The sequence below is a fragment of the Dipodomys ordii genome, unplaced genomic scaffold (assembly GCF_000151885.1).
Source record: "Dipodomys ordii isolate 6190 unplaced genomic scaffold, Dord_2.0 Scaffold19, whole genome shotgun sequence".
In the NCBI taxonomy this organism is placed as follows: domain Eukaryota; kingdom Metazoa; phylum Chordata; class Mammalia; order Rodentia; family Heteromyidae; genus Dipodomys; species Dipodomys ordii.
The window spans coordinates 3,496,474-3,503,793 of NW_012267235.1; positions in this window are offsets into that span (position 1 = coordinate 3,496,474).

The window sequence follows — 7,320 nt, forward strand, 5'->3', positions numbered from 1 at the left end:
CCCAGTTTTTGTTTTTTGTTGTTGTTGGGTTTTTTTGTTGTTGTTGTTGTTTTTCAGCCATGGGGCCTGAACTCTGGGCCTGGGCACTGTCCCTCAGCCCTTCAGCTCAAGGCTAGCACTCTACCACTTGAGCCACAGCGCCACTTCCGGCTTTTTCTGCTTATGTGGTGCTGAGGAACCAAATCCAGGGCCTCATGCATGCAAGGCAAGTTCTCTACCACTGAGCCACCTTCCCAGCCCCCCCAGTTTTTGTTGGTGGTGGTGGTGGTAACCCTGGGGCTTGAACTCAGGGCACGTGTGCTAGTCTTTGAGCTGTTTCCACTCAACACTAGTGTTCTACCACTTTGATCCAGGACACCACTTCTAGTTTTCTGGTGGTTAATTGGAGATAGTCTCACAGACTTTCCTGCCCAGGCTGGCTTCGAACCACGATCCTCAGATCTCAGCCTCTGGAGTTGCTTGGATTACAGGCATGAGCCACCAGCTCCTAGCACTCTACTCTTTAAAAACTGAAAAGCTAACCGGGTTCGGTGGCTCATACCTACTTGGGAGGCTATGATCCAGAGGATGACCATTCAAAGGCTAGCCCAGGCAAAAAGTTGATGAGACACCATCTCAACCAATGAAAATCTGAGCAAAGTGGAATACGTTCCTTTGTCCCAGCTACGTGAAAATGTAAATAGAAGGATCATGGTCAGGCATTAATGTGATATCCTATCTCAAAAAAAAAAAAAAACAAAAAGGGCTGCTGCCTTGCAAGCATGAGGCCCTGAGTTCAAACTGCAATAGCATAAAACAAACAACAGCAAACAAATAAACTAGAGCTCCAGGCCAGCCTGGTCTACTCAGTGAGACCTTAACCCCAAAATAAAATCAAAAAAAGCCACAGACAACTAAGTCTTTAAAAGGCCCTCATATTTTAATAGTGTCAATTTCTACCAAATGTTCTATCTATAGTGCCCTATTTTTTGTTGGTGTCCTGGCAAATTTCAAGATATTCTTCAGTCTTTATCACAAATTTAATGGAGTGTTTCTTGTCTAACAAAATTAAAGGCTTCTATTACTTCTATTGCAGCTCAAACAACCTTCAATTATAGTGTTTAATCCAGTATACTGTAATTATGGGTTTTTTCATACCTGTCTAATCACTTATGTTTCACTTTGGGATAGGGACTACATCTTTATTATCTATCTTTTCAATATCTAACACAATTCTTCACAGGAAGTATTTAGCAAATGCTTTTTGAATAAATTAAAATTGAAATGTCCATTTCCAACATTGCAGATGCCAATAGAAACTTTATCAGAGAACAGGCTATCACCAAAACAAATCTCAGTTGGGTGCTCTTACTCAAATATGTTACCTTTTTAAAAAGTGTTACTTTTGCCCTGCGCCAGTGACTTCACTCCTGTAATCCTAGCTACTCAGAAGGCTGAGATCTGAGGACCATGGTTCAAAGCCAGTCCAAACAAGAATGTTTGTGAGACTCTTATCTCCAATTAACCAGCAAAAAACTGGAAGTGGCACTGTGACTCAAGTGGTAGAGTGCTCGCCTTGAGCTGAAGAGCTCAGGAATAGCACCCAGGCCCAGAGTTCAAGATCTAGGGATGGACAAAAAAAAAAGTTACTTTTTAATCATTATTTGAGTGAACAGTACTAATGAGCTCTCCATATGTAGAGATATACCTTTAACTGTTACAAATATGTTTAAATAGGGATATAAACATTACATTAGGTATACTAAAGTTACAAGTATATCAAATGTTTCAAAAGTATCAGTGTACTAAAACATTTGTGCTCCATAGTGGCTATACCTGAATTAGGTGATTTTTTTTTCTTAAATTCTTATAATTTAAACGGTTTTAGGCTGGGAATGTGGCTTAGTGGTAGAGTGCTTGCCTAGCATGTACAAAGCCCTTAGTTCCATTGTTCAGTACCACATACACAGAAAAAGTTGGAAGTAGCACTGTGGCTCAAGTGGTAGAGTGCTGGCCTTGAGTAAAATAAACTCAGAGATAGTGCCCAGGCCCCAGGACAGGCAAAAAAAAAGTTTTAAATTCACATAGCTTCATATAGCTGGAGTGGCAATATACAAAGAAGTCTCTGCAAAACTAACTACAGCCCGGACTGGGAAGATGGCTCAGTGGTAGAGCTCTTGCCTTGCATGCATGAGGCCCTGGGTTCGATTCCGCAGCACCACATAAGCAAAAAGAAAAAAAGCCGGAAGTGGCACTGTGGCTTAAGTGGTAGAGCGCTAGCCTTGAGCTGAAGAACTGAGGGACAGCGCCCAGGCCCAGAGTTCAGGCCACACGACTGGACCCAAAAAAAAAACAATAAAACAAAAAAACTAACTATAGCCCAAGTTTGCCCCTCGGCCTTACTGCCCCAGATATCTAATTTGTTAACATGCTTAGAAAGCTCAGAAGAGAGGAAGGAAAGGAAGAAAAGGGAAAGGAAGAAAAACAGTTCTAAAAGAACAGCTTTGGGTAAAACTCAACCTGCTCCTGGAATTCCTAGGAATAACTGACCAATGTACCTGTGGCCACTAAATTTGTTTGTTTTGGTGCCAATTTGGGGCCTAGGTGCTAGCCCTGACTCCCCAAAAAAAGTCTCCAGACAGCACTTTATCATTTGAGCCACAGCTTCACTTATAGCTTTTTTTGGTGATTAATTAGAGATAGGAGCCTCATGGACTTTCCTCCCAGACTATCTTTGAACCATGAGCCTCAGATCTGAGCCTTCTGAGAAACTAAGGTTACAGGTGTGAGCCACCAGCAGCTGACTCTAAGTTATTTTTTTACATTTTTGAGCTCACTTTTATCTGTTTAAATTGACATTTGTGGAATGTCTTATTTTAAAACGTGTGTGTATATGGACATCTTTAGGATAATTATTATAAAATTAATGTAGAGACACTCTTGCATTCCTCCCTCTCCTATCCTGCTGCCACCTCTAAGAAAACTTGCTTTCCAAGTTCTTGAAAACTAGTTAGATCTCATCCAGGTCTAATTAAAATGTAGGCATCCAGGAATTAACTCTGAAATTTAGGACTGAAGGGAGAAAAAATAAATTCTTTTCTCTTCTTCTCTTTCCTTCTTTCTTTCTTCCTTTCTTTCTCTCTTTCTCTCTCTCTCTCATTCTTTCTTTTTGGCAGTAGTAGGGTTTGAACTCAGGCTCTTTTACTTATGACTGGTGCTCTACCACTTGAGCCACACCTGTAGGCCAGCTTTTTGTTGGTTATTCTGGAGATGGAGTCTGATGTACTTTTCTGTCCAGCTCTTCTGAACTGAGGTTCTGCAGCTCTCAGCCTCTGCCTGAGTAGTCAGCTTTACAATCATGAGCCACTGATACCCAGTAGACATTCTATTGGTAAGTGCATTTTGAATTCAACTAACTTAAAATTGGATCAATTAACAAAGGTGGGTCTTATAAATTGTTTTGCATACAGAAATAGCTTAAGAATGATGTTTGCCTGAATTCAAAATTTTATACTCAAAATGCAAATTAGAAAGAAATAGAAAAGAATCAGCAAGCAGAAAAAACGTAAGAATGTATGGGAACATATTTTTGTAAAAAGAAAGTTAAAAGGAAAAGGAAATGCTTTTGAATGAGGAAGGATTTTTTTTGTAAAGTAAATTTTCTCCTAAAGGACTGTTGTGTCAATTCCAAAACTGTTTTTCAAATTTTTAATTACAGCTATTCTAAGTTTTTGTCATTTCCAGCCTGACCCTTCTCTGGATTATATACATGCAGCCAAACCTATGGAAAATGACTGTAAAAGTATTAATTTGTAAAAATTATTTAGCTTTTTATTTGCTTTTGTTGGTTTTGTATTTTTTTTCAGATAATATTTTGTTGTTGTTGTTGTTGTTTTTCTTTTTGATTCCAGTCCTGGGGCTTGAACTCAGGGCCTGGGCGCTGTCCCTGAGCTTTTTCACTCAAGGACAGTGCTCTACCACTTTGAGCCACAGCACCATTCCAGTTTTCTGGTGTCCAATTGAAGATAAGAGTCTCATAGACTATCCTGACTCAATCCTCAGATCTCATAGAGGCTAGGATTACAGCCTGAGCCAGAAGCACCTGCTCCAAAGTACAACTTCTAACAATAGTAACTTAAGCAGATCTTTTGAGATATTAGGACACTACCTACAGAATAGACAGAATTAGACTTAATGATGTCCAGCCTAAGACCTACTCCTCCAGAGCTCTTTTGTTACTTAATTGGCACTCCCACCTGAACTGTTGCTTCCCTCTGACATGGGAATAAAGAATCCTATCCAGGAAAACCTCATCTTAGTGATGAGAGACCAGAATGGCAACACTGTTGAGACAGTTTGGAGGAAAAGTGCTCAGAAAAGGGTGGAAGTTGTCAGACTCCAATGGAATCACTTATATCAACCTTCCAAAAGTAACTCTTCTACCTGGGCTGGCCTCAAATCATAAACCTCTGTTCTCTGCCTCCTAAGTAGCTAGGATTACAGGTGTGTGCTACCAGTGCCTGGTCCATATTTATCTTTTGAGTAGTCTATGCTCAAGTAGTTACTTAAAAGAGGATACCCAAATGTATTCTTCTCCTGATTTATGTAACTGTAACCTCTTTATAATAACAATGTAAAAAAAAAAAAAGATCGCCTGAACAATTTGACTGTCTTCTGTGATTCTCTCTTCCCAGCTTTATAACAGTAGGGGTTTTTTTTAGTTTAAGAAGTATTTTTGGCTTATATATTTCAACCATTATCTCTTTCTCACATATTAGCTTATCAAAGCCGAGAAACCTGCAAGAGCCAATTAGCCAACACCTAATTCCCAAAGCACTGAAAAACGTTCAGACAAGTGGAAATTGTAACAGATGTTTAAAAGCTGCTTTTTGGTGAAAAGCCCCAACTACTTACTTGGATGCACAAGCTAACTAAAAGCTTGTCAATCCAGCCTCTGGTTATATCTGTGTCAATCATTCTAAGCCATTCACTTCGCAGTCACCTTGGAATCTAGGAAAGGACAGGACTGATTGGTAACATCTTTATAACAAGAGATGGAAACAACGGTCTGGCAGGACCAAATGGATACACACCAATGAGGACAGTTACACAATGAAGCAAGAGGGACCATCTCATGGGAACCAGATATTACTCTCAATTGATGACAGAGATAATAAGATCTCTGGAACTTCAGAGAATAAAGACTGAGAGTATAGCTAAACCCATGATCCCACATGACCATCCTGAGACAAAAGACTATCAAGACCACCTGCCACCACCTCTGACCACCAGGATACACTTTTGACAGACTGTTTAATAACTGCATATCTTTCTCCCTCAGCACCCAGCTCTTTGTCTACATAAACTTATGCTCATGTCTGTATCCTGAAGATGGCTGAAGTGCTTTGCCTTTTCCCACAGCTGTTGACACCATGTAGTAACTCTTCCTTTGCTTTTCATCATTATCTATCTCTTTATTTGGATTATAGGGGTCAGTGGCCAACCCTGACACAGAATCTCAGGGTTTGCAACTAAAGCCTAAAACTCCATGTTCAGCATATTTAGACTAATCAGTGGTTTCATCTGTTATTGATCTGGAAGAAAATAAGGTACAACTTTATAGTTGAGTCCCAAAAATCACACCAGCAACTTTGGGAAGGCATTTGTGAATGGTGCTAAATGAGGTAGTAATCATTAAAATCGAAAGCTTACTGAATCAGAGCTGGGGTAGGGAGCCATCATGCATTTTAAAATAAGCGCCCCCCCCTCCCCGGGAGCTGGGAAAGTGGCTCCAGTGATAGAGTGCTTCACTTGCATTCATGAGGCTCTGGATTCGATTCCTCAGCACCACATAAACAGAAAAAGCCAGAAGTGGCGCTGTGGCTCAAGTGGTAGAGTGCTATCCTTGAGCTGAAGAGCTGAGGGACAGCACTCAGGCCCAGTTTAGGCCCCACGATCAACAAAAAAAAATAAATTAAAAATAAGCCTCCAGGGGCTGGGAAGTTGGCTCAGTGGTAGAAGCGCTTGCCTTGCATGCCTGAGGCCCTGGGTTCGATTCCTCAGCACCACATAAGCAAAAATGAAAAAAGCCAGAAAGTGGCACTGTGGCTCACAGTGGTAAAGTGCTAGCCTTGAGCTGAAGAGCTAAGGGACAGTGCCCAGGCCCAGAGTTCAGGCCCCACGACCGGACCCAAAAAAAAAAAAAAAAAAAGCCTCCACCTGGTTCAGGAATCAAGATGCAGCTGAAGTTTTAGCACTGCCTGCTAAGTGCCACTGCAGTGATTCCTACTGTGACTGGACGCCCAGGTCAGGCAGAGGTCAGGCCTCATCCGTAGGTGTGTGTCTCATTCATACCTCAGAATTAATATGAACAGGTGAAGTTTCTTCATGAATTTGTTGTGACTGGTATGCTTGCTATTATAGCCAAATGTAAATGTTACTATGGTTACATATTTATATAACCTCACTTATATACTTATGAAGTTGTTTCCATCAGTCACTTAAAAATATTTCTTCCAAGTGTCAAGGCTCAAGCCTGAAATCCTAGTACTCATGAATGTGAGATCTGAGGATTGCAGTTCAGAGCCAGCTTGGGCAGAAAAGTCCCTGAAACTCTTACCTCCAATTAATCAGCAAAAATCTGGATGTGGAGCTGTGGCTCAAGGAGTAGAACACTAGCCTTAAGCAAAAAAGCTCAGGGACAGTGCCCAGACCCTGAGTTCAAGCTCCAGGATGGACTCTCTCAAGATAGATAGATAGATAGATAGGACATATGTATATATAAACATGTATATTAATTTAAAATTTTATTTAAAAACTTAGAAATCCATCAGCCTAAGTTTTTTTAATAAAATGTAACAAGTTTTAACTAGACAGTCAACTCACAATGTGTGTTTGCAAATTCATCTTTTCTAGTGAGGAAAGGCACAGCCAGTCCTCACCTCGGGTAGTTTATTACCTCACATGAAACGATTCCATTTCTAGAACTGCCTTCACCTCTTTGAGCACAATGTAAAAACCGAACTTGGGAGACGCCAATGGAATACACTGAGAACCATTTAAAAGATACTTGGGTAGTGAGTCGAAAATATGTATTTTTTTTTCTTCCTGTTAAACCTATTTCAAGTTCAGGGTGAACACCAGCCCTTGGATCCCAGGTTCTGGCAGGGCCGACTAGGTGGTACGAATCCTTAGCCCTGCAAGGAAACCTGCCTTCGGATAAAACTTCCCCCAGGCAGCCCCGCCCCCCACGGCCAGGAGTGACGCTCACGTAACCGAACCCCCACGACGCCCCGCCCCGCCCCGCCCCGCCGAGGGCGCACCCGGGCCCACGCGGCCCCC